The sequence below is a fragment of the Somniosus microcephalus genome, chromosome 4, assembly GCF_052327205.1.
Source record: "Somniosus microcephalus isolate GS21.2 chromosome 4, FLI_Smic_1.0, whole genome shotgun sequence".
Taxonomy (NCBI): Eukaryota; Metazoa; Chordata; class Chondrichthyes; order Squaliformes; family Somniosidae; genus Somniosus; species Somniosus microcephalus.
Window position 1 is genome coordinate 80128067 of NC_140990.1, and position 12032 is coordinate 80140098.

Genomic DNA, 12032 nt, shown 5'->3' on the forward strand with positions numbered 1-12032 from the left:
AATGTGCTTCTGCTGTCTGTGTGTTTAATAAAGTGCCCGAAGCCCTCACTGTAACACTCTCACATATCCCACCTGCAGTGTAATGTCCATGCTGTGTGCTTCCTGTCCAATATCCCCCTGATCCCTGGCTCTCCTGTTGCACCAACTCGGTATAATGGGACAAGAAGTGCCAGCTCAAGAGATTCCCAAATCAGGGACGGAATGAAAGGTTCAGACACATGGAATGTTAATCTTACACAATGTGTGAGATGCTGAGCACCCGCCCAACATTTCACCACCACACCTTCTTTTAAATAGTTTCTTCAATCTCTCTTCTGAAGCCATGGTTTTGTGACAGAGTCAGGTGAGTGAAAAAACTGGGATTGGAGGAAAATACTATGGGGTTTGTTTTCAGGAGAGGGAGGAGGGAGAGTGTGTGGGACCGGGATTTACAGCTTTAGGAGTAAGAACAAACGTTCCACAGAAACTAAAATAGTCTGTTCTGAATTTCTATCCTGTACTTACAATGCTGCCTTTATAAACTCCTTTTACAGGCTGTTGGAAGGGGAGGATTTGCAGACAGGAAACTCAAACCAAACATCACTTCAAGATCTGACAGAGTCACTCGGTTCACAGGACCTGAATAACACTGGCCTTTGAACATAAAATGAGAAATGTTTTAACCAGTTTCACAGCCTGAAAAAACATCACACTGTTCACAGCGGGGAGAAACCGTACATGTGCTGTGTGTGAACGAGGCTTCAACCGATCATCCAACCTGGAGAGACACAAGGACACCCGCACCACGGTGAAACCGTGGAAATGTGGGGACTGTGAGAAGGGATTCAATTACCCATACCAGCTGGAAACTCATCGAAGCAGTCACACTGGGGAGAGGCCGTTCACCTGCTCCGTGTGTGGGAAGGGATTCACTCAGTAATCCCACCTACTGGCACACCAGCGAGTTCACACTGGGGAGAGACCGTTCACCTGCTCCGTGTGTGGGAAGGGATTCACTCAGCAATCCCACCTACTGGCACACCAGCGAGTTCACAAGTGACTGCAGGGGTTGGATTCTGCTGTTATTGCTGCTGTTAATCACATCCAGGACTGAACCATGTTCATTCTGACAGTTGGGGTTTGTTTCTGCTGATGTCAATAACCCCTATAACTGGGCTGGAGTTTAATATTCTGGCTATATGTTAAATAAATCAGCTTTGTTGTAGATTTTTCTCTTTCCCACCTGAGTGTTTAGCATCACCTGGCTGGAGCTCAGAAAGGACAATCTGGGGGAGGATCGTACGGCAGGAACAGAACTCCAGCCTGGACACAGTCCTTCAGGGCCACACTGAGAGGGGCAAACGGCACTTTGGTCTCTATTGTCTTCTCAGGTGAATTTCTCACTTGTTCAGGATAATTTTCTGCAACAATATGTCCTAGAACCAACAAGGGGGCAGGCCATATTAGATTTAGGAATGTACCAGATTTAGTGAACAGCCTCACTATGAGTGAACATTTATCTAACAGCGATCATAACATGATCGAGTTCCACATTATGTTTGAAAGGGAGAAACGCAAAACAGCTACTAAGATTCTAGTGTTAGTTCAGGGCAACTTCAACGGGATGAGACAGAGACTGTCCACAGTAAACTGGGGAAATCTGTTAATGGGTAAAACAACAGATGATCAGAGGGAGATGTTCAAAAAATAATTTACGGTGAGACAGAAGCAGCTTCTACCCCCGAGGGGCAAGAGCTCTACTTACCAAAAAACCCCAGCCATGGACGACTAAAGAGAGAAGGGACAACATCAAACTAAAAGAACAAGTACACAGAAATACAATAAATAGCACAAATCATGGTGATTGGGAGAAATACAAAGAACAACAAAGGGTGACAAAACAGACAGTAAGAGCTACAAAAAGGGAGTATGAAAAGAAACTTGTAAGGATTATCAAAATCAACACAATTTTTATTACAATTATCTGAGGAAAAAAATGGTCCGGAGCAATGTGGGCCCCTTGAAAACTGATAATGGTGACATTGTAAATGATAATAAAAAGGTGGACATGTTGAATAATTATTTTGCGTCAGTATTGACAGAGTGGAAGAGGATAGCAGGCCGGACATCCCAAGGAAACTAATATTGAGTCAGGGACGGGGACTCACCAAAATAACAGTAATGAAGAAAATAATGGCACTAAAGAGTAACAAATCCCCAGGACCAGATGGTTTCCAAGCCAGGGTTTTAAAGGAAGTAGGTGAGAACATTGCAGATGCCCAAACTATAATCTTCCAAAGTTCTCTCGATTTGGTAACCATTTCATCAGATCTGAAAATTGCACATGTCACTCCGCTATTTCAGAATGGTGAGAGAGGGAAACCAGGGAATTAGAGACCAGTTAGCCTAACATCTGTTGTGGGGAAATTACTAGAGTCTATAATTAAGGACAGGGTGACTGAACACCTTGAAAATTTTCAGCAGATTAGAGAGAGTCAGCATGGATTTGTGAAAGGTCGGTCATGCCTGCTGAACCTGATTGAATATTTTGAAGAGGTGATTGAAGTAGACAGGGGAATGTCTATGGATGTTATTTATATGGACTTCCAGAAGGCATTTATTAAAGTCCCTTATAAGAGTCTGTTAGCTAAAGTTGAAGCCCATGGAATTGGCTGAGTAGTGGGAGACAGAGAGTGGGGATAATGGGCAGGGACTCTAATTGGCAGGATGTGACTAACGCTGTCCAGCAAGGATCTGTGTTGGGGCCTCAACTATTCACCATATTTATTAATGACTTAGATGATGGGATAGAAAGCCACATATGCAAGTTGCTGATGACACAAAGATAGGTGGCATTGTAAGCAGTGTAGATGGAAGCATAAAATTAGAGAGATATTAATACATTAAGTGAATGGGTAAAACTGTGGCAAATGGATTTCAATGTAGGCAAATGTGAGGTCATCCACTTTGGACCTAAAAAGGATAGAACAGAGTACTTTCTAAATGGGGAAAAGCTAGAAACAGTGGAGGTCCATCGAGACTTGGGGATCCAGGTACATAGATCATTAAAATGTCATGAACAGGTACAGGAAATAATCAAAAAGGCTAATGGAATGCTGGCCTTTATATCTCGAGGACTAGAATACAAGTGGGTAGAAGTTACACTACAGCTATACAAAGCCCTGGTTAGACCACACCTGGAGTACTGAGAGCAGTTCTGGGCACCACACCTTGGGAAGGATATGTTGGCCTTGGGAGGAGTGCAGCGTAGGTTTACCAGAATGATACCCGGATTCCAGGGGTTAAATTACAAGGAGAGATTAAACAAATTCGGGTTGTATTTCCTGGAATTTAGAAGGTTAAGAGCTGATTTGATTGAAGTTTTCAAGATATTAAGGGGAACTGATAGAGAAAATCTATTTCTGCTGGTTGGAGAGTCTGGGACTACGGGGCAGAATGTAAAAATTAGAGCCAGACCTTTCAGGAGTGAAGTTAGGAAATACTTCTACACACAAAGTGTGTTAGAAGTTTGGAACTCTCTTCCACAAACAGCAGTTGATGCTTGGTCAATTAATTTTAAATCTGGGATTGATAGGTTTGTGTTAACCAAAGGTATTAAGGACTATGGGGTAAAGGCGGGTATATGGAGTAAAATCTCACTGAATGGTGGGCAGGCTCGAGGGGCTGAATGGCCTACTCCTGTTCCTGTGTTGCCAAGCTCTGGAATTTCATTCCTAAACCTTGCCGCCTCTCTACCACTCTTTCCTCCTTTAAGATACTCCTTAAAACCTACCTCTTTGACCAAGATTTTGGTTACCTGCCCCAATATCTCCTTATATGACTCGCTGTCAAATTTTGTTTGAAAATGTTCCTGTGAAATAACATGGGATGTTTACTATGTTAAAGGCACTATATAAATGTAAGTTATTGTCTGTGACCACTTACACTTTGAGACCAAATCGAGGTACCATTTACACTGTGACACCAAATCCAGGGACCACTTACACTGTGGCACCAAATCCAGGGACCACTTACACTGTGACACCAAATCGAGGTAACATTTACACTGACACCAAATCGAGGTACCATTTACACTGTGGCACCAAATCGAGGTACCATTTACACTGTGGCACCAAATCCAGGGACCACTTACACTGAGGCTATAAATGGGAATCAGAGAGCCTCAGTGTGGAGAATGGTCATGGTGGTGAAACCAGCTCTAGTGAGGGTGAAAGGCGGGTAATGGATGAAGATATGATGGTGGAATCAGATGGTGATTGGTGGGGCCTGGTGACAGGTTATTGTCAGAAACCCTTTTCAGGCAGGCTGATGACTGGATGTAATCTGCACAATACCTGGATCCGCCTGTTCTTGTCCAAAATCGCAAAGTCTAATGTCCGTGATGTCTATTTCTGTGAGAATTGTAGAGATGTGAAAGAAGAGAGGAAATCAGGCTCGGGCCAGAAAGAAGGTTCCTTGAATGAACAATTCATGAGGCTGTTTTGTGACTCGTCTGCATGAGGTTCTAACACATGAAATGGAAAAGGACGCGTCTAGTGACACTGGCGTTGTCAATAGTGGTTTCTAACCTTAATCACTATTTCCTAAGCCTAATATCCTCTCGACTACCCCCAAGCACTGACCCCAATCCTGACCACTAACCCCAATCCTAACCAATAACCACTAGCCCCAACCACTAACTCCAATCCTAACCAATAACCACTAGCCGCAACCACTAACTCCAATCCTAACCAATAACCACTAGCCCCAACCACTAACCCCAATCCTACGCCTTAACCCCAGCCCCTGACCAAGGATTATTGACAGGGATCAATGGAGGAGCTAAAGAGCTGATAAAGGAAGTATTTGAAACAATTATCTCGATTAAAGAAATAGTGCAAGGTATGTTAGTAACAAGAGATTAAATCAAAGAGACCATCAAAATCAGCAATGACAATTACAAAGATCAGAACATTTCTAAGGCTGTCACATGCAGTATGTGTGGAGTTTTTTTTTAAATCGGATCCAAGAGATGTTAAATGATACAGAAAATAACAGACTTCAAATCTTATGCAAGGCAGTTCTGTAAAGGGGTGGTTCAAAGGAATTTCAGATGAGTGTAAAGTGAGACACTACAGTTCAGTCTATGACACCCACAAGCCATGTACACAAATGGAACAAGTTTGGGGTTTGATGTGGTAGAAGGTGAACTAGATGAGAACTGAAATAATCCAGAGTAAGAAAAGGGCCAAAAATGGAACAGTCAGTAACAGAACATCAATTAGTCTCCTCTTATCATGGAGAAATCAAATATTAGACAAACTCTGTGTTTGAAACAAAGCTGATTTATTTAATATTTGTCCAGAATATTAATCTCAAGCCCAGTTATTCTAGTTATTAACATCAGCAGAAACAAAGCCCAATTGCCAGAGTGAACATGGTTCAGTCCTGGATGTGATTAACAGCACCAATAACAGCAGAATCCAACCCCTGCAGTCAGTTGTGAACTCGCTGGTGTCTCAGCAGAGTGCATGACTGAGTGAATCCCTTCCTACACACGGAGCAGGTGAATGGTCTCTCCCCAGTGTGAGTGCATTGGTGGGTCAGCAGGTCGCTTATGTTCTTAAAGCTCTTCTCACAGTCAGAACATCTAAATGGTCTCTTAACAGTGCGAACAAGTTGGTGAGTCAGAAGATGGGATGACTGAGTGAATCCCTTCCCACACACAGAGCAGGTGAACTGCCTCTCCCCAGTGTGAACTCGCTGGTGTATCTGGAGATGGTATAACTGAGTGAATCCCTTCCCACATTCAATACACGTGAACAGCCTCTTGCCAGTATGAACGCTCTGATGCATCTGGAGTTTGGATAACTCTGCGAATCCCTTCCCACACATGGAGCAGGAGAACAGTTTCTCCCCAGTGTGAACTCGCTGGTGTCTATGGAGGCTGGATGACTGAGTGAATCCCTTCCCACATTCAATACACGTGAACGGCCTCTCCCCAGTGTGAACTCGCTGGTGTATCTGGAGCTTGGATAACTCTGCGAATCCCTTCCCACACACGGAGCAGGTGAACGGCCTCTCCCCGGAGTGAGTGCGCCGATGAGTTTCCAGCTTGGATGGATAATTGAATCTCTTCCCACAGTCCCCACATTTCCACGGTTTCTCCGTGGTGCGGGTGTCCTTGTGTCTCTCCAGGTTGGACGTTCGGTTGAAGCCTCGTCCATGCACAGAACACATGTACGGTTTCTCCCCGCTGTGAATGGTGCGATATTTTTTCAGGTTGTGTAACTGGTTAAAGCTTTTTCCACAGTCAGTGCTCTGGAACACTCTCACTTGGGTGTTGGTGTCTTGGTGCTTTTCCAGTCACACTGATGTTTGAAATCTTTTCCCACAGACAGAACAGACAAACATTCCTCCTTCCACATTCAAAGTCCGATGATATTCAAGTCCTGATGAATGGAGTGACTCTGTCAGATCTTGATGTGATGTTTGGTTTGAGTTTCCCGTCTGTAAATCCTCCCCTTCTAACACCCTGTAAAAGGAGTTTACAAAAGTCATCACTGGAAATACAGGATAGAAATTCAGAACAGACAATTCTAGTTTCTATGGAACATTCTTTCCTCTCTTGTTCCCCCACAGCTGTAAATCCCTATCCCACACACTCTCCCTCCTCCCTGTGCTGAAATCCAAACCCATCGCACCATCTCCAACATTTCTTTCCTCCACTCCCAGTTTTCCCCCTCCCTCTGCTCTGGTTGGGTTCAGTTCTACACCCGCTGTGTGCAGAGTGAGAATAAAATCAATGAGTCAATGATTGTCTCTCCTGGTCACTGGGACCTTAAAGCCCCGCCCACTCTCTGTTCCTGTACCAAGATTGCCATGCATGCGCCGTGCTGCAGGTGGAACTGGTCCGTCTTCACTCCCCCAAGATGGCGGCACGTAAATAATGAGCGGTTTTGATCGAGCAAGTAGGGAGAAACTGTCCTCTCTGGCAAGTGGGTCGGTAACCAAAGGTCACAGATTTAAAATCGTTGCTAAAAGAACTAGAGAGAAATGAGGAGAATTATTTTCACACAGAGGGTTGTTAAGATCTGGAACGCATCATCTGAAAGGATGCTGGAATCAGGTTCCACAGGAACTTTCAAACGGTAATTGGACATGTACTTGAGAGGACTAGTTTGCAGAGTTCTGGGGATAAAGCTGGGGTTTGGGACTAAATTGGACAGCTCTTTCAAAGAGCCGGCACAGACACGATGGGCCGAATCACCTCCTTCTGTGCTGTTAGATTCTATGATCAGTGTGAAGACGCTGGTGTCTCTTAAGGTCCTTCGAGCTTTTAAAGCTCTTCCCACAGTCAGAACATTTAAAGGGTCTCTCGTCAGTGTGAACAAGCTGGTGTGACAGGAGGGTGGATGACCGAGGGAATCCTTTCCCACACATGGAGCAGGTGAACGGTCTCTTACCAGTGTGGAGGAGCTGGTGTCTCTTCAGCTCCCCGGAGCTTTTAAAACTCTTCCCACAGTCAGAACATTTAAAGGGTCTCTCGTCAGTGTGAACAAGCTGGTGTTACAGGAGGGTAGATGACTGAGTGAATCCCTTCCCACACACAGAGCAGGTGAACGGCCTCTCACCAGTGTGGAGGAGCTGGTGTCTCTTCAGCTCCCCGGAGCTTTTAAAGATCTTTCCACAGTCAGAACATTTAAAGGGTCTCTCGTCAGTGTGAACTCTCTGGTGTCTCTGCAGGTTGGAGGGCTGAATGAGTCCCTTCCCACACACAGAGCAGGTGAGCGGTCTCTTCCCAGTGTGTAGGTTTTGGTGTGTCTTCAGCTCCCTGGAGCTTTTAAAGCTCTTCCCACAGTCAGAACATTTAAAGGGTCTCTCGTCAGTGTGAGCTCGCTGGTGATGCTTCAGATACTGGGGGCTTTTAAAGCTCTTCCCACAGTCAGAACACTGAAATGGTCTCTCATCAGTGTGAGCTCGCTGGTGTCCCTTCAGTTCCCTGGGGCTTTTAAAGCTCTTCCCACAGTCAGGACACTGAAATGGTCTCTCATCAGTGTGAACAAGCTGGTGTCCCTTCAGTTCCCTGGCGCTTTTAAACCTTTTCCCACAGTTACGACACTGAAATGGTCTCTCATCAGTGTGAACAAGCTGGTGTTGCTTCAGATCCTGGGGGCTTTTAAAGCTCTTCCCACAGTCAGAACATTGAAATGCTCTCTCATCAGTGTGAACAAGCTGGTGTTGCTTCAGTTCCCCGGGGTTTTTAAAGCTCTTCCCACAGTCAGAACACTGAAATGGTCTCTCATCAGTGTGAACAAGCTGGTGTCCCTTCAGTTCCCTGGCGCTTTTAAAGCTCTTCCCACAGTTAGGAAACTGAAATGTTCTCTCATCAGTGTGAGCTCGCTGGTGTTCCTTCAGATCCCTGGCGCTTTTAAAGCTCTTCCCACAGTCAGAACACTGAAATGGTCTAACATAGAAACATAGAAGATAGGAGCAGGAGTAGGCCATTTGGCCCTTCGAGCCTGCTCCGCCATTCAATGAGATCATGGCTGATCATCCAAATTCAGTACCCTGTCACTGCCTTCTCCCCATATCCCTTGATCCCTTTAGACTCAAGAAATATATCCAACTCCGTCTTGAATATATTTAATGAACTGGCCTCCACCGGCCTCTGTGGCAGAGAATTCCACAGGTTCACGACTCTCTGGGTGAAGAAGTTCCTCCTCATTTCAGTCCTAAATGGCTTACCCCTTATCCTAAGACTATGAACCCTGGTTCTGGACTCCCCGGCCATCATAAACATCCTTCCTGCATCTAGTCTGTCCAGACCTGACAGAATTTTATAGGTTTCGATGAGATCCCCTCTCAATCTTCTAAACTCCAGTGAGTATAAGCCCAATCGACACAATCTCTCCTCATACGTCATTCCTGCCATCCCAGGTATCAGCCTGGTGAATCTTCGCTGCACTCCCTCCATGGCAAGAACGTCCTTCCTCAGGTAAGGTGACCAAAACTGCACACAATACTCAAGGTGCGGTCTCACCAAGGCCCTGTACAACTGTAGCAAGACATCTTTGTTCCTGTACTCGAACCCTCTTGCTACGAAGGCCAACATACCATTTGCCTTCTTAACCGCCTGCTGCACCTGCATGCTTACCTTCAGCGACTGGTGCACAATAACACCCAGGTCTCTTTGCACTTCCCCTTCTCCCAATCTATTGCCATTCAAATAATAATCTGCCTTCCTGTTTTTGCCACCAAAGTGGATAACCTCACATTTATCCACATTATAGTGCATTTGCCATGTTTCTGCCCAATCACCCAACCTGTCCAAATCGTACTGGAGTTTCACGACATCCTCCTCACAGCTTACCCTCCCACCCAGCTTTGTGTCGTCTGCAAATTTGGAGATATTACATCCAATTCCCTCGTCCAGATCATTAATATATATTGTGAACAGCTGGGGTCCTAGGACCGATCCTTGCGGTACCCCACTAGTCACTGCCTGCCACTCGGAAAACAACCCGTTTATTCCAACTCTGCTTTCTGTCCGCCAACCAGTTCTCTATCCAAGTCAATACCTTGCCCCCAATCCCATGTGCCTTAATTTTGCACGCTAATCTCTTATGTGGGACCTTATCGAAAGCCTTCTGAAAGCCCAAATATACCACATCCACTGGTTCTCCCTTATCTATTTTACCAGTTACATCTTCAAAAAATTCCAGTAGATTAGTCAAGCATGATTTACCTTTTGTAAATCCATGTTGACTTTGTCCGATCCTGTCACTGCTTTCCAAGTGCTCTGCTATTACATCTTTTATGATAGACTCCAGCATTTTCCCCACTACCGATGTCAGGCTTACCGGTCAGTGTGAACAAGCTGGTGTTGCTTCAGTTCCCCGGGGCTTTTAAAGCTCTTCCCATACTCAGAACATTTAAATGGTCTCTCATCAGTGTGAACTCGCTGGTGTTCCTTCAGATGCCTGGGGCTTTTAAAGCTCTTCCCACAGTCAGAACACTGAAATGGTCTCTCGTCAGTGTGAACTCGCTGGTGTGTTTGCAGGTGGGATGAACAAACAAATCCCTTTCCACACACGGAGCAGGTGAACGGACTGTCCCTGGTGTGACTGCGCCATTGAACTTCCAATGCAGACGGGGAACTGAATCCCTTCCCACCATCCCCACCTTTACCCGGTTTCTCCCCGGTGTGACAGTGCATGTGTCTCGCCAGGTCAGGCGATCGGCTGAATCCGCGTCCACACACCGAACACGTGTGCGGTTTGTCATCGCTGCGATCGCTGCTTTCTCCTTCCATGTGCAAAGGCCGATGATATTCAGATCCTGATGAATCGAGCAACTCTGTCAGATCTTGACGTGATGTTTGGTCTGAGCTTCCCGCCTGTAACTGCTCCACTTCTATAACCCTGTATATTGAGATCAGAAAAGGATCACAGACAAACTGTTGTTTAATTTTCCCCTTTCCCACCCTAGGGGCAGTGAAGCTGATTTTCAGGCCCCAGCTGCTGCACAGGTTGGTTGAAAAGATCAGCAGTAATGGCGGCTGCAATACCCACAAGCCCCCACACTCCAGAAAGCGCCCTGTTGACTCTGAGTCCCGCCCATGTGCTCATGGCCCCCGCGCTCTCCCTCCTGCTCCACAGTCGCCCGTTCCGATCGGTCCGCAACGCGCATGCTCAGCACACAAAACCCCGCGGTTGGAACATCGGGCGCGCATGCGGAGCCGCAACATCTGGTACGCATGCGCGGCTCAGGTGGGGGCGAGTCGGTGTTTCGCCTCAGCCGCCAGGGAGGTGCGCATACGCAGGATGACCCAACATTCTTCCTGTCAGCAATCACTCCCTCGTTTCTTTAATAAAAACAGAAAATGCTGGAAATACTCAGCAGGTCAGGCAGCATCTGTGGAAAGAGAAACAGAGCTAATGTTTCAGGTCGATGACCTTTCGTCAGAACTGCTTGTTCTTTAGTGTCAGCCAGTGGCTCAGTTGGTAGCACTCTCGCCTCTGTATTAGAAGGTTGTAGGTTCAAGTCCCACTCCAGAGACTTGAGCACAAAAATCTAGGCTGACACTCCAGTGCAGTACTGAGGGAGTGCTGCACTGTCGGAGGTGCCATCTTTTGGATGAGACGTTAAACTGAGGCCCTGTCTGCTCTCTCAAGTGGATGTAAAAGATCCCATGGCACTATTTCAAGAAAGAAAGACTTGCATTGATATAGTGCTTTCATGACCACCAGATGTCTTGAAGTGCTTTACAGCCAATGAAGTACTACAGTGAAGTAGTCACTGTTGTAATGTGGGAAAGAGCAGGGCAGTTATCCCCAGTCTCCTAGCCAATGTTTATCTCTCAATCAACATAAAAAGATAGATTATCTGGTCATTATCACATTGCTGTTTGTGGGAGCTTGCTGTGCGCTAATTGACTGCCGCATTTCTTACATGACAACAGTGACTACACTTCAAAAGTACTTAATTGGCTGTAAAACACTTTGGGATGTTCAGTGGTGGTGAAAGGTGCTATATAAATGCAAGTCTTTCTTTCTTCACTGGTCTCAGCGACCTCTTCTGACTGTTGGTTGATTGACATTACAAGAGGATTTGAGTACAGGATAAAGAAGTCTTACTCCAATTATATAGGGCCTTGGTGAGACCACACCTGGAGTATTCTGTACAATTTTGGTCTCCTTACCTAAGGAAGGATGTACTTGCCACAGAGGGAGTGCAATGAAGGTTCACGAGATTGATTCCTGGGATGGCGGGACTGTCGTATGAGAAGAGATTGAGTAAACTAGGCCTGTATTCTCCTGAATTCAGAAGAATGAGAGGGGATCTCATTGAAGCATACAAAATTATTACAGGGCTTGATAGGGTGGATGCTGGGAGAATGTTTCCCTTGGCTGGGGATTCTAGAACCAGGGGCCACAGCGTCAGGATAAAGGGTCGGCCATTCAGGACTGAGATGAGAAGAAATTTCTTCACACAGAGGGTGGTGAATCTTTGGAATTCTCTACCCCAGAGGGCTGTGGAGGTTCAGTCAT

General features: G+C 45.9%; 1 pseudogene; it reads left to right on the top strand.

Moving 5' to 3' along the window:
* Positions 1 to 12032, top strand: part of LOC147119335 (uncharacterized) — a 29921-nt pseudogene that overhangs the window by 2197 nt on the left and 15692 nt on the right.